We start from the raw sequence: 23,817 nt of genomic DNA on the forward strand, positions 1-23,817 counted from the left end.
TCTATGGCATATTCGTACACATTCTTAAATTGTAGTTGGTTTGTTTCTTTAATTTTTTGCCCCTCAAAGCATTTTTTAACCCGTCTCTTTTAATATTAAGATTAAAGGTCAACTGAACAGTAAAGTCAACTTCCTTAATATTTTGACTATGTACTGAATGCTTGCTTTATTGCATTTTGGAGCATTCTCTCTAATGATTAATAAATAAGAAAATGTGCACCCTGCAGAAGCATCAGTGGAGATTTGTTTATCGCAGAAATCTTTCTTAATGTGTCCTAGAACAAAAATTGTATATTATGGAAATAAAGTTTTTTTTGTTGTTTGTTTATTTAGTATTGTTTTTACAATATTCTGTAAAAAAAAGTGTTAACTCCTTAAAATCAAAATTCAATATTCCTGTGATGCAAACAGAATCAATTTACTGAAGATTGCATTTGATTCCCAACAAAGCACTAGGTAATGATTTATTACAGTTTGAACTATGTTGCAGTTGTAATTGCAAATTAATATATTTTAAAATCAGCCTTTGATAACTATTACTGCAATCTCCAAATGTCCCAATATGAAATTTATGTACTGGGTACTAATGCACTGCTATGTAATATCTAGGTTTAAAATCATTTGAGCTCAACCTATATGCAAATTTTTATCAAGGGTGCCAAAAAAGGTGTTTATACCTATATATTTTGCATTAAACTCAGTTTAGTACATGTTATATTCCCAAGCTAAAAAACTCATATGAAATGGACCATTTGTCTTAAATTAACCACGTGTAATTGGATATTCATACGCAACGTGTAGTAAACACCACAGTGCACACTTTCACTGTATTAAAGCTTTCTTATAATAGGCAAGATTTTGGTTTTACCCAGGGACTTAAGGTTTTAATAATGTTTAATATTAATACTGCACCTATGCTTTTGACTGACACTACCATTAACTGTAAACATACAAACACGGGCCACAGTGTGGAGTAGTGTTTAGGGCTCTGGACTCTGGAGCGGAGCATTGTGGGTTCAATCCCAGTTGGGGGACACTGCTGTTATACCCTTGAAAAAGGTATTTTACCTAGATTGCGCAAGTAAAAATCCCAGCTGTATAAATGAGTATATATATATGTGATATATTGTAACATTTGTCACACTGGATAAGGGCGTCTGTTAAGAAATATTATAATAATTATAATAAAGATAATCAAAAGTGTCCCTGGAAGGATTTGTAATTAACACTTGTTAAAAATGCAGACAAAGGAGATATTAAACAAATTAAAACAACGCAGGAATCATATTCATTTCTCCAACAGATAAGCAGATCTTTGGTTTATTACATCCATTACGCAGACCTGCTACCTTGAAATGCTTGTTGGAGGCCCATTTTGATGCCTCTTTCATAGCCACAGCATTTGTGTGGGAGCCATGTATAGGTTTCCTGTTTACAGTGGATTACTCTCTGGATCATGTATAGCGCAACTTGTAATTGTTCACTCCATTATCCCAGGTACTGCAGAGGAGAGCCTGAATGCCAGGGCAAGATGGAAAGTACTCAGATTCTGTCCTGAATACAGACATCTATAATGGAGGTTTCAAACCATTCTAAGCGTTCACACTCACTTGAAAAGGCAGGGTCAGCATCCACATTAAACAGTTTTGTAACCATGTTCATACACAAGGTTTAAAACTTACTCATGGAGTAGCTGATTCAGGCAAAACAGAGCTCTGCTTTAGATTTCACGGCACACCCAATACAATCTGTTAAATCCAATCCAATCAGACTTCATTAAGAATAACATATATAAATGTGCAGATAGTTAACAATGACCAAAAAATACTGATAATTCAAGAGCCTGTTTTGTCTACAGGTTAGATTATGCTTGATGCATGGACAGTAAAACTTTACAGCAGCCTAGTAGGGTGCAACTGCTAAAAACCCGAATGCCAAAAAAGATAGATGCCTTATATATGATCGATTTCATGTTTTCACAACTTCTTAGCAATTTAGGATGACCTATCTGGCTGCTAGTGAATACAAAAAGAAAGCATTTAATGTTATTCATTCCAGAGTGTCTAATCATTTTTTTCATTTTGGCATTATTTAACTTGCACACAGAATAATTGCAAGCAATCTCAGTGGAGTATCTAGCACGCTGCGATCATCTTACATTTGGATTAATCTCAAATAGATGCCATTAAACGTAGAGGCCAGTGAAACACGCAATGTGCAGATCTGAATAATTCATTTAGGCCAGTGGCACTAGAAGGAATATATATATATATACATACATACACAGATACATACATAAATAAATACACACACATACACATACATATACATACAGTGGTGCCTTGGTTAACGATATCAATTGGTTCCACGAAATCAATTGCATCTACACCGCCGAAATATGAACAAGCTTATACAATTAGTGATTATAACACAGCAACCTGCTACAATACAACATTTGGGCATATCTGAATGTGACTTTTAAAGATGTTCAAATAGTTCTCACAAATACAACAATTTCCTATACAGGCAAGTACAATCAGAAGTCTCTTCAACCTGTGACATCATGCGAGAGGCGATCTTGAACACAGAAAGTCTTGCTGCTAATGTTTGGAGGGATGTTTACAATCTACGCATCACAAATTAAAACATTTAATGATAAATGCATTAACATACATTATATTATCGTTGTTGGGAACTTGATAATGGGACTTGAAGGGGGTGATGTAGAGCATGAGAGAGAAAGCAATACACATCAAACACTGAAAAGCAACCCAACTGAGCTCCAAATGCTCATAAGAGGGCATCGCTGTTTGGCTGAGGCCTAGCGAGTCCAGTGCTCCGATTGGCCGAAATTGTTGGTTGCTTGATATCGTAAACATATCGTTAATTGAAAATGTATTATTAGAAATTACGGGACCCTATGGGAGGCAGATTGTCAACTGAAATATCGATGGCATTGTAAACTGAGGAACCACTGTGTATTTCTTTTTTCCCCACAGGCAAATCAAAATAAACATTTATTATAATTGGCAAAAAATAAGCTCAATGTTAATGCAGATAATATCGTAACATTACAATTATTTCTCTATGCTTTGTATGAAGCGTGAAGCTTTACTGGGTATATTATGCCAGGGGAGGGGAGATTACAATGTCTTCATATGGCCATTAAACTGTAACTAGGCACTGGAAATGGTGAAGGGGATGCTGACAAAAGCACTGTGTTATTGATCAGATGATGATGGTGTAACTGCACAGAAAGAAAGGAATAAAATCTGCACTCTAACGTCTGCACCGCACCTGAATAAGCACTTCAAATATAATCAAAGGCAGAAAATTACAAAGTGTAGCACAAAATTTGAAAGCACTAATACCTGCTAATGATATAATATCACAAATTATGATCAAAATATTAGAATGCCAGAATGGAGGATCTATGGGACAACGAACATTAGCATTTCAACTACTTTCAATTGCTATGCAATACTAGACATCAGCCTCCTTAACATAAAACTACTTAAGACATGAATAATAAATCTCTTTCCGTTTTAGTTTTAATTGGAACTGGTTATGTCTTGCAGTTTGAAGTCTGCTAAACTGATAGCACAGTACACATTTTTTTTCCAGCTCAGCAAAGCAGGCTGAGTTCAGGCAGAACCAATGTGAGCTTCCATTTCTCTAAGTTTTATTTAATCAAATTCTACCCTCACAGTAGTATTTGCAATCCATCACCCAAACATCTTCATATATATGTGCTCTGCATAGACAGCCTTAGAGAGTGGTATCATACTGTCCACAATCTTGTTGCTTCCTGTCTCCCAAACAAAAATCAAAAACATATATTTTGAAAGAATGCTAGATTTTTTAAATGGGTAAAAAATAAAATGTCAGGACCCACAGATAATAATGTATCATTTTTTTAAATATTTTATATTGATGTATTTATATTTTTGTATACAGTATACAGATGTCTGTCATGCTACCCACAGTACCAATTCAACCTGAGAAAACATGTTAAAAATCAGATGTCAAAGGCACAGAGCTAGGTAGTAAAAACCATGCTGTGCACACATTGCAACTCAATTTATATTTTAGGAGCTGAGAAATAATAAAACACTGCCAATTTCATTATTTGTTATCCGCCCTTTTACAAAACATAGAAAGTTCTGTCCGTTATGGGAAGCAATTATTTGCAGTCAATGTACATTTTGTTAAATATATTTAGCATCTTCCTAACTGAATGGCAAAGGTAAAGACAAAGGCAAAGATATTTAATTATTTTCAATATCCACGTGCTCTCGGGGAACCCAAACTTTCCACAGTGGCATTAAAGTTAACAAGGCCTCTTTATTCCCAACTCCAGTTAGACACATTGGCTGCCAAGACTGCCAACCACCAACACTTGGTCCTAGCCCAGGGACTCTGACAGTCTACCGCAGAATTTCAGACACGTGACCGACTGACTGAAACATTTACAACGATGACACAGAAATGAAAACCAGGGGACTGCTAAATTTACTGACAGACGTGGGTTTTCATCTATGGAAATGAGTCTAATGCACCTAGCAATTATCGTAACTCTTTCCCCTTGCAATCTAAATCCCTGTTTATGGGCATCTGTTTATCATTTTAAAGAATCTCTCGGTAAATCCTCTGCAGGCATCCTGGATACAATTGATAGAGCCAGATGGAAATGTGTTGCACTACACACACTGAATTTAATTCCAAGCCACTGCATTCAGGGCATCATATGCTGCCCACCTTTTTCGCTCTATAGAAAAGAAAACTATTTTGGAGATTAAATTGCCTATAGATGGTAGTGCTTTCCATTACTGTGTGTTGGATATTGTGCAGTTTTCTCAGCTAAGATCTAGGACTGACCTCTACCTGTAGAACAGTCATAACTTTTCTAGGTTGCTGCTCGGCTCACTCCGGTAACACATTTCAGTGTTTAACTGCAGTATAAATCATAAAGGTAAGACTGTTTAAGCAGTTTCATCTGTGGATTTCCACGTTAAGTATTCCAAAAAGTACATTTTTCGGTTTGTTTGCTTTTTCCAAGAACAGAAACTTGTATTTCTTAACAATAACTGATTGTGACGCATTTTGTACTTTCAAAAGCAAGTGTATTACAAAAACAAAATGAAAAAAATGATCCTGCAGTAGCAGCAAAGAAAATAAATAATAAGAAAACCAAGAGGAGAACAAGAACTTAATGCAGTCTTCATTGTGCAATACCTTTAAGCAAAAACATATTTCAAGTGTAAACAATTCTGTATTTTAAAGTCTGTGTTTTCAGGCACTGCACGCAAAGCCTTTCTTTGCCCCTAAAAAAAGATCTTCCTTTCTGGTTTCATCACTTCATTTTTTCTTTGTTACCAGTCGGAAATGCCTGAAGAAGTGGAATGAAAATATTGGCATGTTACTACAGCCTTCTGGAAAGCATGTTCCTGCAGCTGTATTGCACAGTAAAATCCATAACCCCAGCTGGCAGGTCAACTTTCTTTTATCATTAACCTCCCTCTGCAGGCTTTTAGGGAACAGAGTAGTAAAGAACACAAACATCCACAGCAGATTTCATACCAAACCATAACAACCCCTCTCCATAGTTAGTGCAGAAAAGCTGTTGTCGCCCACCTGTAAGTGATTAGTACTGGAGTAAGATGGAGCAAACTGAGGTTTGAACCATCTCCCTGTTTAATTACCTTGCATATCAGGTTCCCACTTTATTTAATTATGGGACTGAATGTTTGCGATTGTGTATCCAAAAAATGACGAAGATACATAACATCACTCTATGGATGCTTTAGGCAAAACCCTCGAGTGTAATTAATCATATATTGATACTGAACAAATAGAGAACTTCTGGAATACTAAGAGGCACGAGATCTATTGGCGCCATTGGTAAGAACATCTCTCTGCGTTTTCAGAAAGGGGAAAGAATAGCTTCTCAGGTAAGAGTGTAATTTAAGAATAAGTAATCCCGGCCAAGGGGTGTGAAAAGTGTTGACAGAATAGACAATCTCTTCCAGTGGCTTTGATTCAAGTTCAGATTCCACAGTTTGGATGTCAATTATATTTGAACACCTTACTGTAACTGTAAATATGAAGCAAACAAAGTGTGTTGCAACTAAGTCAGTTAGAAAATAAGACCTTTCTTGTAAGCCAAGGTTATTAAAAGAACTACCTCAAGGTTGGTCTGTAGTGCTCCACTTTGATATTCTTATTAATCAAAAAAAGCAGACAAAAACATTGATTTCAATGATTTTGCTTCAGAAGAGGACACTACCATAAAATAAATATTAAATCCACTTAAAAATGTTTCTGTGTGTTAATTATATTGGGTAGGGTTGGGCATCTGCTAAACGATATCTAGTCAAATGATCTTACAGCAAAATGTAGAACTTCTGAATTCTGTTTTAAAAAGTTTAATTTTCCACGTCGTTTCTTTTTGCTGTGCCTTTCTCGGTACAGCTTGACTGTTCTTAGTTCCAAGTGTAACTTAGAATCAAATTTTAGAAGCATCCAGTGGCTGAATTGGTAAACACTAATCACATTTGCAATGGCAACATCTTTAATTAAAGCCCATACTGGTAGCGTGCAAACTCCTCTGCCTTTTTAGCAAGCATCAGGACAGCAGTGATCACATCAAGATGGCAGTGTGTGCCCGTTTGTAAGTCTTGTGGGCTGCAATAAGGAGACCGAAATATCTTCATGACAGAGAGGAGATACATGATACCACACGTGCAGCTGTCTAAATATTGCTCCTATTGGTCTCTTTGTCAATGCAAGTACATTCCCTTTTTTCTTGCAGCTAAAACACAGGGTCAGCTTTCAGGAGTGACTGTTTAACTTGAGCATGTGGGATGGATGCATTTGCTTTGCTGTTGTGTCAACAACACAGCCCAGAGCAACCTCATACATTTTCAATTATGAGGGTCAGAGTGCTCAAAATAACTTGCATTCTGCTTTCTGAGGGATCTGGACAGCTTTAAAGACACGTGGAAAGTTACACAGCATTGTTTTCCGTAATACTAAAATGTGGGTGCTATCACTTCGATTTTTGTGCTGGAACTAGATCGCTAATCTCTGAAGTGCTCTATTAACCTATGCAAGGAGGGTAGGAGAGCAAAGTATAAAAACAAACTGAACACATTCATATTTCAAGATGTAAACTGTAGCACGGAAAATAATAAAATCACAAAATAGGCAGCCCTGAAGGGAATCCTTATACTATTTCTGGCCTAGGAACTCCCTGAAATGGTTAGTATCCATTTGACTTTTTCATACAGTAGCTACAATTCCCAGAAAGAGGAAAGGCTTTCCAGTTGTAAATCTTGCCAAAACTCCTCCCTGTGAGTTTAATTATCAGATCAAATTGTAGATTCTTAGAGTGCAGATGTATGTATCATTTAAAATCCTACTTCCTCTCCTCCCACCTTTAACCTGTAGTTTGCATTTCACAGACAAATAAGGAATAGTTAAGAATCGGCTCTCTTCCTTCCCTGAAGATGCAGGGGTTTTAGTTAGTGAATTACTTTTCCTGAAATATTACATTCAGTAAAGAAGGAGCTCAGAGTTAGCTAGTTAGAGAGTCTGCGATACCTTCTGCTAATTAAAGAGACATCAGAGGGCTGTTTTTTTCACTACCGTAGTTAATTAGGTAAAATACCTCAACACAGTTTGATTTTCTTTTAAACTGCAGCTCTTCACAATTAAATTTCTTAATGTAACCACTTAATATAGCTTTATGTATTATTCAATTACAATTTTATTTTCAATCTATTTTCCCCTTACTCCATGTATACTTGCTGCGCTGATATTGAAACAAAGTCTTCGCTATCACATAAAACATCCTGGGAGGACACTGCCACTTGATTGTTAACAAATTATGTTTTAAGTGTCCCATCAGCTCCAATAGCAGGTCGAACTGATGAATACAAAATTACCTCAGCAGGTGCAGTACCAAAGTGTTATACCCGGAGAGTATTCTGAAGGAGGAACATCAGAAAGCAAATGCATGGAACATCTGGCCCACTTAATGAGTTCATAATATTAATAATAATAATAATAATAATAATAATAATAATAATAATAATAATAATATGTGATATATATACAGTGAGGGAAAAAAGTATTTGATCCCCTGCTGATTTTGTACGTTTGCCCACTGACAAAGAAATGATCAGTCTATAATTTTAATGGTAGGTGTATTTTAACAGTGAGAGACAGAATAACAACAAAAAAATCCAGAAAAACGCATTTCAAAAAAGTTATACATTGATTTGCATGTTAATGAGGGAAATAAGTATTTGACCCCTTCGACTTAGTACTTGGTGGCAAAACCCTTGTTGGCAATCACAGAGGTCAGATGTTTCTTGTAGTTGGCCACCAGGTTTGCACACATCTCAGGAGGGATTTTGTCCCACTCCTCTTTGCAGATCCTCTCCAAGTCATTAAGGTTGCGAGGCTGACGTTTGGCAACTCGAACCTTCAGCCCCCTCCACAGATTTTCTATGGGATTAAGGTCTGGAGACTGGCTAGGCCACTCCAGGACCTTAATGTGCTTCTTCTTGAGCCACTCCTTTGTTGCCTTGGCTGTGTGTTTTGGGTCATTGTCATGCTGGAATACCCATCCACGACCCATTTTCAATGCCCTGGCTGAGGGAAGGAGGTTCTCACCCAAGATTTGACGGTACATGGCCCCGTCCATCGTCCCTTTGATGCAGTGCAGTTGTCCTGTCCCCTTAGCAGAAAAACACCCCCAAAGCATAATGTTTCCACTTCCATGTTTGACGGTGGGGATGGTGTTCTTGGGGTCATTCCTCCTCCTCCAAACACGGCGAGTTGAGTTGATGGCAAAGAGCTCGATTTTGGTCTCATCTGACCACAACACTGTCACCCAGTTCTCTGAATCATTCAGATGTTGGCAAACTTCAGACAGGCCTGTACATGTGCTTTCTTGAGCAGGGGGACCTTGCGGGCGCTGCAGGATTTCAGTCCTTCACAGCGTAGTGTGTTACCAATTGTTTTCTTGGTGACTACGGTCCCAGCTGCCTTGAGATCATTAACAAGATCCTCCCGTGTAGTTCTGGGCTGATTCCTCACCGTTCTCATGATCATTGAAACTCCACGAGGTGAGATCTTGCATGGAGCCCCAGACCGAGGGAGACTGACAGTTATTTTGTGTTTCTTCCATTTGTGAATAATCGCACCAACTGTTGTCACCTTCTCACCAAGCTGCTTGGCGATGGTCTTGTAGCCCATTCCAGCCTTGTGTAGGTCTACAATCTTGTCCCTGACATCCTTGGACAGCTCTTTGGTCTTGGCCATGGTGGAGAGTTAGGAATCTGATTGATTGATTGCTTCTGTGGACAGGTGTCTTTTATACAGGTAACGAGCTGAGATTAGGAGCTCTCCCTTTAAGAGAGTGCTCCTAATCTCAGCTCGTTTCCTGTATAAAAGACACCTGGGAGCCAGAAATCTTGCCGATTGATAGGGGATCAAATACTTATTTCCCTCATTAACATGCAAATCAATGTATAACTTTTTTGAAATGCGTTTTTCTGGATTTTGTTGTTGTTATTCTGTCTCTCACTGTTAAAATACACCTACCATTAAAATGATAGACTGATCATTTCTTTGTCAGTGGGCAAACGCACAAAATCAGCAGGGGATCAAATACTTTTTTCCCTCACTGTGTATATATACACTCACCTAAAGGATTATTAGGAACACCATACTAATACTGTGTTTGACCCCCTTTCGCCTTCAGAACTGCCTTAATTCTACATGGCATTGATTCAACAAGGTGCTGAAAGCATTCTTTAGAAATGTTGGCCCATATTGATAGGATAGCATCTTGCAGTTGATGGAGATTTGTGGGATGCACATCCAGGGCACGAAGCTCCCTTTCCACCACATCCCAAAGATGCTCTATTGGGTTGAGATCTGGTGACTGTGGGGGCCAGTTTAGTACAGTGAACTCATTGTCATGTTCAAGAAACCAATTTGAAATGATTCGACCTTTGTGACATGGTGCATTATCCTGCTGGAAGTAGCCATCAGAGGATGGGTACATGGTGGTCATAAAGGGATGGACATGGTCAGAAACAATGCTCAGGTAGGCCGTGGCATTTAAACGATGCCCAATTGGCACTAAGGGGCCTAAAGTGTGCCAAGAAAACATCCCCCACACCATTACACCACCACCACCAGCCTGCACAGTGGTAACAAGGCATGATGGATCCATGTTCTCATTCTGTTTACGCCAAATTCTGACTCTACCATCTGAATGTCTCAACAGAAATCGAGACTCATCAGACCAGGCAACATTTTTCCAGTCTTCAACTGTCCAATTTTGGTGAGCTTGTGCAAATTGTAGCCTCTTTTTCCTATTTGTAGTGGAGATTAGTGGTACCCGGTGGGGTCTTCTGCTGTTGTAGCCCATCCGCCTCAAGGTTGTACGTGTTGTGGCTTCACAAATGCTTTGCTGCATACCTCGGTTGTAACGAGTGGTTATTTCAGTCAAAGTTGCTCTTCTATCAGCTTGAATCAGTCGGCCCATTCTCCTCTGACCTCTAGCATCAACAAGGCATTTTCGCCCACAGGACTGCCGCATACTGGATGTTTTTCCCTTTTCACACCATTCTTTGTAAACCCTAGAAATGGTTGTGCGTGAAAATCCCAGTAACTGAGCAGATTGTGAAATACTCAGACCGGCCCGTCTGGCACCAACAACCATGCCACGCTCAAAATTGCTTAAATCACCTTTCTTTCCCATTCAGACATTCAGTTTGGAGTTCAGGAGATTGTCTTGACCAGGACCACACCCCTAAATGCATTGAAGCAACTGCCATGTGATTGGTTGGTTAGATAATTGCATTAATGAGAAATTGAACAGGTGTTCCTAATAATCCTTTAGGTGAGTGTATATATATATATATATATATATATATATATATATATGATGATCTTTACCACTGAAGAAACAAACAACAGATTACATATTCTCCCTGATGTTTCCTTTGGCTATCTAATGTAGGATTCTTGGTGTGCAGTGCACCTTTATCAATGAACACAAGTGAAATACCAGATGCGATTCCAGAAATAGTAGACTGTGCCATAAAGGTTAAACCCGGCCTACGGTATAGTAGGCTATGCCATTGAGGAAACCTGGATAACTCTTATTTAATATACCTACAACAATGCTACATCAACAACCCGACTGACCGTACCAAGCATTGTAAAGGAGTACATCAATGAGACACAATCTCTTCGAAACAGACTTTGGACTGGGAAGAAAAACAGAGCTTATTTGAACTTACGATTTACCGATGACAGTCATATTTGCATTCGTTTACTAGTTAACTTAGATGTGTCATGTGGAAGATGAGTGATTTATTTGTATGTTATTGTGTCGATAAAACTTTTACCTTTGTGTGTGGAATATATGAGTTTGAATATAGGTCTGTACATTGTAAACCAGAAGTTACATAATAGTTCAATACATAGGGTTACATAGTTTAAATCATTTCAAAGGGGTGCTCCTAAGAATTCATCTCCCTGTGACACAGCATGTGTGTTAAATAATTAAAAGTCAATGATTTTCATTTCTTTATATAGTGACACAACCAATAAGGAGTTGGAAGCTGAAATTCAGAAATGTAAAATCCCATTAAATCCAATATACATTACATAATCTGCATATTAAAAATAATTAGCATAAGGAATTTAGACATTCGACTGTACACGGGGCAATCAGTAGGAATTCAAATGGGTTCTTCTACATTTGGAGTGCTAAATTACCCTAATTAACACTATTTAGCTCCCTTGACATTTTCAGTACTTTTGGAATAAATATAAATACAAATACAAAAAACAAATTTTTCAGATATCTTGTCTTTAGCTTAGACATTGCAAGGTTGATGGTGTAGTTTTACTGTGAAAAAGAACTGAGCAATTTGGACAAATATGCTTTTATGAAAGTGATACATTCATGTAGAAATTATTTTCTTACATTGAATATGAAGTTTATTTTTAGAACCAAAATTGTAGCATCCATATTTTAATAAATCCAAGTTTTTCAATTTTGCATGAATAATCTCCAAATGCACTGATATAAATCTAAAGAAAAAAGAAACTCCTTTAATTGAAGCTTGCAACCACATTTGTTTTGAATTCAAGCAGCTATCAAACAACCGCATAACAAAGAACATTATTTTTATTTGCTAATGGAAGCGGTGAGTGAGTTTAACATGAGATTAGATCATTCATGAAAATCTCAGCATCTGAATGCCAACAATAAACTTATAATATATATAATTACAGTGGAGCATTAATTAATTGGTCTGCATGAGAAATATAATGTATTAAAGCAGAGTTATTAATCATAAGGAAAACACTTGACTGAAATGAGTTTCATAATTATATAACCTTTTCATGTCAATGACAGTGTGTATTTAAGCATTTATTTAATGTTTTTTTTTTTTAATCTCTTGGTAATTCACCCGTGTCCCATTCATTCTCTGACACTTGGAAAATAGTGAGATTTAGTAAAAAAATTAACTGCAGAAGGCAGAATTTTTTTTGAAATCGGGACAAAGAATTTTGGAAAAAAATATTTTAAAATGTTATTACAACAAGAAAGCATTTAAAAAACACAATAAAGGTCATCTGAAGGGAAGATAATCGTATTATTAAGCTTCTCTGTAAAGCTCACAGATAAACAGATTAATGAGGTTTGAGGGCAGAGCATTTGACAAGGCATCCTTCATAGTTTTAAATTTTGAACACAAATGATACTTTAGGTAAAAAACAGGCATCACAAGAAGTTAATGTTACAACATACATTTATTTTTAATTCACTTCACATTTCTGGCTATTGCAAAAATCGTAACATAAATTGACTACGCACTGACAGCCCAACTGATAAAAATGGTTATTCCCTTGTGCAAATAAGAGTTCCCTTTGTCACGCAATTACAGAAATCCAACCTGCAGTGCTGTGGTAAAACCACTGGTGTGTGTGAAAATTAAATCTAAATATGTGAATTAGTTATTAAAAATCAGCAACAACAACAACAACAACAACAACAAAAAAGCCTTGAACCCAGATTAGAAACCTTCACATTTTTATTTTCCCTGACAGATGTCAAAACTCCTCAAGAAATAAAACTAGTTTCATCTATCAACGCTGCCAGTTACACTAATACACATCTATGAGTCGCGCTGGTAGATTTTATAACTAGTGTGCTGAACAGAGACAAACCCAGGCTATTTTTAGCTGAGTATACAAAGCCCTGCCTCTTTACTGTACTGTTTGACGACAAGCCTCTGGGTTATAAGCCACAGCAGAAGTCCTGGCCACCTCCTAGTCTGAACTTTGACCTCCTGCTAAATTCCTAGTTTGCAATAAATTAATTACTAGATTCTGAACTGGCAGTTGGCACAACCTTATCTAAGTGTGGATAGATTTTCCAGAGCCATTTTGGATTTCCTTCTTCCCAAAAGGATTGAACGACACCTTCCAATTAAAAAGACACATACTGTGATTACATAAAACGTTCCCTGAATATCAATTTTGTACCCTGTAGTTGGCAATTCACACCTTATTTCAAAGATTTGTTACTCTTTATGCTTCTGTGATAATATTGCTGGGAAGTAAAATATATGCATAAACTGAAGTCAAATAAACTGTATTCAAACAGATGCTCATGACATTAAAATGACATATTGATAGATGTACAAATATAAAGAATTACCCAAATTATACAAATATTTATTTTGCCATTCCAAGCCTCTCCTAGCAGCACCACAAACCAGGATCTTTAAGTCCAACACAGCTGTAAGAAATAAGTCAAAACACCTCGGAAAAAGACCTTGAAGCAATGTGACTAGAATTCAGCTCTAATTCCTATAGTGAGAGCTAATCCGCGGTGTGCTGACTTTCTTTTCTTTATCATGTGTACCATACACTACACACACACACAAACACACACACACATAAACAGTGGAGTGGATTTATATGCAGTTTTCAGGCAAATGTAAAGAGCATGGAGAAGACTTATTTATTTATTTATAAAGTTTTATATGATGCTTTAACAACATTAAAAATATTAATATAAAATCTTAATTCTGTGCATATCCATTTGCAAAGCCAAGAAAGTGTTCTGGATGATGAATTTAAACAGGAAAAAAGTGAAACTTTACAGTACTACATTCACTGACCACACAATTTCAGAGAATCTTAAAAAAATTAAGAAAAATAACATGTTATGGATTTGCAGAGTTGTAGGACATTACAATCTAACATCAGTTTGCCCTTTATTTCAGATTGTTTAAAAACTCTTTAATGGCTTGTAGAAGGACCCGTCCCTCTGGAAATAAGAGCTTTTACATGTTCCCTAATACTCCCAGCCCTTCCCTCCACAGCTGCAAGGTATAAATGTGAAAACATATGAGCACATCAACCCACTCCCTCTTCCAAGGATATTCAGTAATTGGAGCTTCTCCTACATATCACTTCCAAATCGCCGTGGCTGAAACAGGCCACTGACCAACAGGGAGATTTATTTGCATAATTTTAGCCATGAAGTCCTGTGAAGGATATTGTCCTCCATGCAAAGTCATTTAGAAAGCGTTCAGTAATGAAGCGTGAATGAGTCGAGGACTACTTAGTCTAACTTATTTCATCAGCTCTTTAAGCACTATACATTGCATAATCTGATTATATCTAATCTAATCTGAATCATTAATAATTAGAAAAACTCAATGAAGCATTTCATCAAACAGCTCTTTAAAAAAAAAAAAATAATATCACTGGTTTTACATTACACCTTACACAGCTGGAAAATGTATCACTGAAATAAAATCATGAGAGGAAGCACAATCTCCCAACTATCCTACTCCTATTCTTGACTGTAGACATTGCCTGACGTTTACACCCTAATCGGTTTAGTTTATCCCACTCAACTTGGGTGGTGTTTGTCATGGCCACAGCATTTCTCAGCGTACACTCTGCACCCAGGCAGGATTACCAGCCTGTTTTTTTTTATTGTCCTAAATTCCTAATCCAAAACATAAAATGCTACCATCAGTTCACTCGCAAGTGAGAAAGGGAACCATTTCACAGAATTGTGTAATGTGTCAAGCCAGACTGCTTAGCTCAGAAGAGAAACCAAATACTTACGGGATATATAAAATGCAAATATGAAACAGTAGAAGTTGTTGTTTTTTTTTTAGTTTTTTTTTTAATCTTATAACATTTGTTAAATGATTGCCATTTTGGTAACATAAGAAACCCAAAACAAACACAAAGCCTGTTTCTTTGTTGGTGGTATTTGTTGTAATATTATACAGGTACTGTATGTCAACAGCCCTGAGAAGACAACATTCTGTACCCAGGCTTCTGTACTTAAAACACTAACTTACGTAACAACTCGGCAGAATGTTACTGAAAACCGCAAGATGATAAAAACAATATACAAGAAGAAGTCAGCATACTCTCATTGCTTGTAATGTTAAGCAAGAGGAGGGTTAAGAGGATATCAGGCATTGTTTTACTGCCGAATTAAAAAGACATGTCAATAATTGTACCATCTTTACACAAATGTACACGGGCAGAGGGGGCTATGTGGGGTATATGGAATTTTAGGCCAAACATTACTGGGCAGTTTTATCAACTTCTTTTTTTCATTTTTATTTAATTCTATTAGACCCCGTTCACACTTCACATTCATATGTGAACGGGGTCATAGATTTAGGACGGCCCTGGGCCGGGTCAAAACTAGTCCCACTTTTCAACCCGGCCTAAATCTTTCGACCCGGCCTAATGCTACCAAAATGTAACCGTGAACGCGCCGGGCCTTGGGCCGGGTGAAAAGTGTCAGCGTGTGACGCAACTCAAGCCCCGCCCCCAGAGACTGCGCGTCTCAGAGATGCAGAATAAACGCAGAATAAACACAGAATAAACACGGGCACCCAGACAGCTACACCACTACAGGACACACAGTATTGTCTCTATATTGTTTGAATGTCATATCGATCTATAGCCATAAATGTGCTGTTACATTTCACTAGCTCACATCTTTAGATATATTATAAAAGTCTAGGCTAAGTAATGATTTATAATGATGTAAACAGTTCAGACTACTCGGTCGATTAAAATAAAAGTGTGTAGCTGGTAAACTTGCTATTGTTTGTTCTTGTACTAAGTATGATTGAAGTCTGAAATGTAACAGTATGCAATTTACACGTGGAAATTGCATTGTGAAATTGTGAACGGGACCATAACTTTATTAATTATCAGAATTTTGCATTAAAACAATATAAATTTAACCGAAGCAGGTTTCCATTCAAATCAGTGCATTTTAATAGGAGACCAGCCATTTACTGTCCAATCCGAAATGCGATTATATTGAGCTGAGCAGTACAATCACAAATGCCAGTGTTGGAGGTGACAACTGGGACGATGCAGAAATTAAAGTGCTGTTTACAATGTGGATGAAGATAAAGTTAAAACAGAAACCGCAGGAAGAGCAGCGCTGCTGTCTGAGGATATTATAACTATAGACGCGTCACAGAGGCTGCTATCGATGCGTACGATTGCATACTAATGCACACAATTTCTTGTGATTTAATGCAGATGTCCTAATAAAGGTGCTTCGCTTTCGGGTGGATTGTATAACAGCACTTTTAAACTTGCAGAACCGAAGATAGACATTTGAAAAGGGAAATATATGAATTAGATTCCCCATTGAACCAGCACATTTTTAATTATTTTAGAAAGCTTCGGCTGCAAAGGGTTAAGATTTCAAATACAATATAGAACCGAACAATAGCCAATCGATATTAATAAGTTGTGATTATAAACACATGGCATACACCTGTAAGCAGACCTAATGTCCTGCGTCACTGGTTTGTTTGAGCAGATGTGTTTATTCCTGGCATGCATTTCGTTTAGGCCGCCAGGTCGCCCGCATATGTGACGCACTGAGGCTCCTAAAACCGCAAGTGTGAACGGGGTGTCTGAAAAAAGCCGGACTAAATTTGAGGCGCCCAGGGCCGGCACAATAAGTGTGAATGGGGTCTTACTATCTTTAGGGTATTATCCAAGTGTTTTTGTTGTGTGTTTTCTTCTCTCTCCAACGCCCTCAGATAGAATATCAGGTAGAGTATTGAAGTACCTGCTCATCTTAAATGTACACCAATGTCTTCAAATGCCCCGGGCTGCAATCTTTTAAAAACAATTTTTTTTTACGTTTTCTTTCACAGACTTGAGTTTCACTTCATGCTAATTTCCTGTATTGCAGGCAAGGACTGGAGTCTCCTCTTTCATGCTTCAAATGAAATAGTTTTATGGAGGTAGGGTGTCAAGACAAGCATTATAGGAAGTCTGTAGATTCTTTTCAAATTTGAAGCACTGGGTCAGGGGCAAGTGTGTTGTAGTAAGAAGACTTCAAAGCAATCAAGAAGAAACCTGTTCTTAGCCATGTTTTAATACCAGTATATATCTCTCCACTCCCCTCCCCAAGAAAGAATTCCACAACAATTATTCTGAATTCATTATTCTGGAACTTCACACGAATATAAAGCAAGAAATGGTAATTTCATGTAATACAGGGCTTTTTTACCCTTTAAATAACAAAAAAGAGTGAAAAATACCAGGAAGTGATTAGAAATAGGCCCCTTTCCTGAAAAGATGTTATATCCCGTGATGTCATATGGTATAGCAAGATTTTTTTTTTTTTCAGTACTGGAAAGAGCAGAAGTTTGAAATAAACAAAACCATAAAATAAAGTTTTCTTGGTCTTTGCAAGTCCACTGGAACAAGACATTTGAAACTGGCCACGCCAAATGGACAGTGCACAACAAGAACAAATTTGGAAAGATTTTTGTTTTACCAAGCCATTTTCACCAATGAACTCTAAGACGAATTGGGGTTAAATAAGTAAGGTACTTATCAAGCTGCAAAGAAACATACAGGATGCTCAGTTTAAATGGTTGACATCTGTGAGTTTTAACTCAATGTCTCCTGTTATCAATGACATACTTAATCCTGAAAGTAATATGTGACACTTGAAACTTATGACTCAAAAGTTGAAGTGAAGGGATTTTTCACTTTACAGACCTATATTAGAGAGGTTTCCGTGTTGCTTTCTTGCACAAAAGTAACAAACCCCAAATCGGTTCCTACCTGTGTGTTATATACGCTTGGAGTCGTCGGCACCAGGCCCCCCCCCCACCACCTTCCCTTCACATATCCTGATAAGGACGTCCCTCTTATTAACCTCTTCCAGGGAAGATGTACTGCAAATCAAAGGGGAAAAAAAAAAACATTAGGTCACTCACATAGGCTACGAAATGGAGAGATCCAGAAGGGACCTCATCTTTGTTCTGAATGATGAACAATTTCATAACCACTGATACAACGTCCTTCTAGATGCTATCATATTGCCATTTTGTTGCTCCCAATCAAAAATTCATTATGTACAGTAGTTACAACAGTTTGATATGATACATTCTTTAAATGCCCGAATAAGCTCCTTCACAGCTCAGTGCAGGTTAAGAGGCATATTAAAAAAAATGTATGATACTTTTTCATGATTGTGGGTGCACCATAAACATTTACAGTGGTACAGGTTCACTGCCAAGTCTAATTTGCACAGATCACAATTCACAGCAGATTGACAGATGAGCCGCTTAACAGAGGTCTTCCCTTTCACATCAGCCACTGCCCTCTCCTAACTCTCCTGGCACAAGTGAAAACCAGTGGAGATACAGATAGTGCATGGGTCAGTGGGACGAACTTCAAGACTAATATTGCTGGTAATATTGTCCTCCAGTGGGCTGTCCGGGCATTCAGAGGCCTACTTCAGACACACACACACCACCGCCGCCTTCCACTTGAGGGGTCCTATAATTTATATTCATCCCTCTAGCAGAAGGACTTTTCAATGTGCACCATTATTGTTTTTTTGTTTTTCACAGAGTGGCCAAGATCACACAATTTCCAATAGGTTGTCTTTTACGTCCCCAAGTTACGGAAAGTGTCTGCTTGTTGTATAGAAACATGGAAAGAATTAAGCTCTGTGTCAAAGGTACCATACGTATCGTTAGTGTCCTATTATTATGCTATTATGCTTAAGTCGTTAAATGTGCAGTGTAGCGCCAGTGAACAAGCCATTAAAAGAGGTTCATGCATAAGGCATTTAAGCTGTATGAGACTGGGAAACGTGCATAATTTAAAAAACAAGAATGTGTTTTTTAAATAACTCTGCAACATGTATGAGACAGATTGTCATAGTAGGACATTTTGGGTCTTCAATTTAAAGAATTTGAAGTCTGGGAAAGCGACCAAATTAACTTTGTTGAAGAATTGCAAACATAGATCAGAACATTTAGATTCCATGAACTAAGAGAATGCTATAACTTTTTTTTTTTAGCATACATTTCTGCCATTGATATACAAGAGAAATAAATATGAGAGCATTTTTAAGCAAGTGTTTCAACTGCTTCTCTTGAAGTAGAGCAGAAGCAGAATAATCACATGACTGGGCAAAAATAAAAATGGACAAATTCTCCTTTCTAAAATAAAAACAAAACAAAAAACCCCGGCTTTGCAGCACATTCCGATATGCAGTCAGAAATGACAATCAGTGTAATAAGTAAACATTTATGAAGAAATAAATGTACTGGAAAATTAGTTTCTCGGGATGCAATTGAGTTGGTTGGTAAATCTGGAGAGGAAAAAAAGAAAAAAAGAAAAAAAGTACAGATAATTACTAATACTACGCCAGAATATGAACGGTTTCGGGAATTAGTTGATTCAAGTCTTCAGATAATGCCTTCACAAACATACCGAGGCGCTCAGTTAAGTTCTCCTGTTTATTCTACCATGTGTAGCGCTGCCAGATCTGAGCTCCCCAGTGTCGTTCCAGAGGCATGCTTGAGTGTACCATGCCATTTCAGTACTTGCTTTTATTGTATATCACTTGTTATGCATGCTCTAATTTACATTAATAGTGTACCTTTCAACTGATTACGCTGAACAAACCAGCAATTTCCTTGAAGAAAATGCCAACATGACAGATCACTATTTACATTTGCCTAGTTTTATGTACAGAGCAGAAAAGACATTTACATTTTCAGCATAAATGGTGTATCTAATCGGAACTATAGGACCGTGCTCTTCTCCGTTTCAAACTCCTGTCAATCTCGAGAAAAATAAGGCTAATTAACGCTCCCTTCTAAACTCATACTTCAAAAGTTGTAGTGATACAAATGTACACAGTAGGTCTTTTACACACCTATATATGCATTCACATGCCGACATGCATTCAGGTAAGACTGCCTGCTGATTTAATTCTCCATCAAATTGAATTGAACAGGGAATATGTAACACTTTTTACAGCACCTCTGCTGCCTTCCTTCAAATGGAGGCTATTTGGAAACTGCAGGTAGCAGACAGAAGTTCACCCATAAATTCAAACATTTAACTATGAAATCCTCAATAAAACTAATCGGATTTAACATACTTGATTTCTTTCACCATGACAGAAGCGACATTAGTAAAGGTGCTATCTGTAACCACAGCACAGAACTGGCTCAGGCAGCTTTAGCAAAAGAGGTGCTAATATTTATTTAACAAACTTATCCTAAAATTGCATTTGAAAGCACAACAATTTATCTACAATTGAATGTTCATTTGAAAAAACGGTGTAAGAGACAAATGCACCAATGTCACACACAATTCATTCACACAGGTGACCTACTTGAGAGGGTAGTCTTAATTTGACACTATCAAGAAGTATACACATTATAACAGTAAAAAGGCATTGTTTATTTGCAGAGTTTCAATATCTTAAATATATGCCACGCATGTACAGACTTAATACACTGTATCACAATATCTGTGAAGCTGTGGCTGCTTATTCAGACGAGAAATGTCAATTGTCATCATTTGTTTTAAATTTTGAACGAGCGTTACCTCGTCAGAGGCGCGGATGATGACACTATACTGCTTGAAAGGTTTTCCCAGCTCCGTACCGTAGGTTTTCTGTTTGATTCCTACTGCTTCAGAGTTCAAGCTCTGGTTGATAGAGCAAAGCTAATGCTGCCTCTAATGTTCTCCTCACCACAAAGTATAATTTTGTGTTCAGTGGGAGATCCTGATCCCTTGTGGCCTCTGCCTTTTATTTATTCTTTATTTATTTTTTCCCATTTTAAGAGTTTAGGCGACATTTCTCCCCAGCTGGAGTCATAACTCTAAAGAGGGAAAATGGGAGGAGGGCTGAACGGAGGGGGACTCTTTTTCCTTAAAACAAGACGCTCCCCAGACACCTATGTGCTATTCATCAACTGTTTTTCTAGGGCTGTGAAAAATCAATGCACTCCGCACTGCAAACAGTTCATAATGACAGGAGAAAAAAAGAGAAAAAAACCCGCAACAAAATTGATTTGTTTAAGTACAATAATACAATTTAGCAGCAACTTGTAAAGGAGCTTGAGATCTCAAAGACAGTCTTGCATAATAAAGCTGCAAAAGAGGAGATGATAAATGGCATGCAATGCAGAAAAATATAATTTAAACAGAAACTTGCTTAATTGTAATAGGAATTTAATATATACACAAACACACACACAGGTGGCTAAATTATCAGGACACCAGAATCAGCATTAACTATTGATTAGAAAATGTATTAACCTTGTGAAAAAAAATCCAACAGAGGATGTTTTGATGGCATTTCTCTACAATTTCCAAAAGCTGCTGTGCTTCTTTTTTCTGGTTTAAGAAAATGAGCCTCACACACACAATGTATAATTAGGGTCACTATCATGTTGAGGGTAACATTTTGTTTCTTATTGCTTATCATAGAATAGCCTACCTGACTTACAAAACACAGACGGTAATACAAGTAGGTCTTATCTGAGTTTAAATAAATGAAAATGTAACTATCGGTATCATTTTAACTTCCTTCAAATGATTATAAATACCCGAAGGATAACCTACAGAATTACAACACTTTCTCCCTACCTGATGATGAATCCTATTAAACCTTCAGGTTTCTTTTTCCTTGGCACTGACAGATAGACTCTTAGCCATGACAACCAACACACGCATAAACATTGATACATCTCTTATCCTGTGTACAAATCTCATGAAAAGAATGTTTGCTTTTTGGCAAGCACTCCATTTCAGAAGTATTGCAAAGCATACAATGAGGGCATCAAAATGTTCAGGAATGACAAGCTGATCAGAAAGCTTTAACAATAACCGCCACCATTCTGAAATCTGCCACAGTTAGGAGGCGAGGGCTTGACTTTTTTCGTTGAGGTGATATTAAAATCTTTTCTGACTATTTCAAACAATGAAAGACATCTTTAAGCCACTAATACTTAAGGCTAATATATTATATATATATATATATATATATATATATATATATATATATATATATATATATATATACACACATATACACACACACACTCACTACCTTATTTACCTTCTTTCCTCCCGAGAAGGTCTTTAAACCTAATTGGGTCCTCATGGAATCAAATAACCCATAGTTACAACAGACACAGTAGGTAAATCACTCCCTTTTCCCTGCTAACATGACGTTTCTCAGTGTGAAATATTGCCATTATATGTAAAGTGGCCCTTAGCTTGGATCCCTGAATCTTTTGAAGTCATTCTCATTTTTAGAGAATTAGGTCTTTGTGAGGCCCAGTGCACAGACCAGTTTTTTGAACCCCTGCAGAGACCACACAATATCAGCGGCGCACAAACCTGAGAAACACATCAGGGCTTATCTGTGAATGCTGGGAAATCAAGCACTGTGCACCAAAAAAAAATGTGTATTATAGCGTAGTCTTTCATGGCATTGTTCTAATTTGCAGAAATTTACATTTTAATTACAAAAGGCACATTTACATATAATAATCAGATATATTTTGCACACTAACTACAATAGGCAAAAAAATCTTAGCAAATACATATAGAAAATCCAATACTCTGTGGAGCACACTGTTCTTTAAATGGATATATTTGTTATACCAAGCGTTAGTGATATCGATTTCATTATTAAGCACAAAACAGAGAAAACGCATGCAAGCATTTCAGAATCTCGTCACACTCAGAAGGGTAGTCGTGTCCTTTTGGTGCGTGTGGCACCCAAATGTTACATGACAATAAACTTACAGTGTTATGTTATCATAATCTGTAACCTCCTTAAACCTTTCTAAAAGTGCCAAGAACACACACGCAAAGGTCATTAAAAGAACCAAAGTGTAAAAATGTGTAACAATATTATTATTAACCATATAAAAAAAATCTGCAGTACTTGAAATTACATTCAGGATTTTGACCCAGAATATCAATAAAACCAGGTATAGTTTAGCACAAGAATGAAAAAAGCGCGATTTCAAATTCTGTACTATTTTCTAATGTTTATATAATATATGGCTACATATATTACAGAGATTAATTTGGGTGGTTAAAATAATTACCAAACAGCAGAACTGACACCACAATTAATGTATACATCCTTTTTTTTAAATACTCTTAACTACATAGATACTAATTTAATAGTTCTGGAGTAAAAACATGTCGTTTGGCAAAGCTGTAAAACATCCTTGAACAAAGGCAACAATAACTTTCGGCTGTTGACTTTAAATCAACTTAACAAATTCTAAGTGGGAGTTTTAAAAACAGGTTTGAATTGAGTAGGATGTAATTTCACATGTATTATCATGTTTACAATGCAAGGCTTAACGAGAGACTCAGGCATGTTGACCCTGTGATTACCTTCATATGCGC

At 37.1% G+C, this 23,817-nt stretch overlaps 1 protein-coding gene across 7 annotated transcripts in view; it reads right to left on the reverse strand.

Moving 5' to 3' along the window:
* The window catches only part of zmiz1a (zinc finger, MIZ-type containing 1a), a 144,375-nt gene that overhangs the window by 89,724 nt on the left and 30,834 nt on the right, over positions 1–23,817 (reverse strand). For all 7 annotated transcript variants that reach the window (XM_066693848.1, XM_066693851.1, XM_066693846.1 and 4 more), the window contains exon 2: positions 18,193–18,305. The gene's annotated coding sequence lies outside the window, so the exon portion shown is untranslated. The remainder of the gene's footprint in view (positions 1–18,192; positions 18,306–23,817) is intronic.

The sequence above is a fragment of the Amia ocellicauda genome, chromosome 20, assembly GCF_036373705.1.
Source record: "Amia ocellicauda isolate fAmiCal2 chromosome 20, fAmiCal2.hap1, whole genome shotgun sequence".
In the NCBI taxonomy this organism is placed as follows: Eukaryota; Metazoa; Chordata; class Actinopteri; order Amiiformes; family Amiidae; genus Amia; species Amia ocellicauda.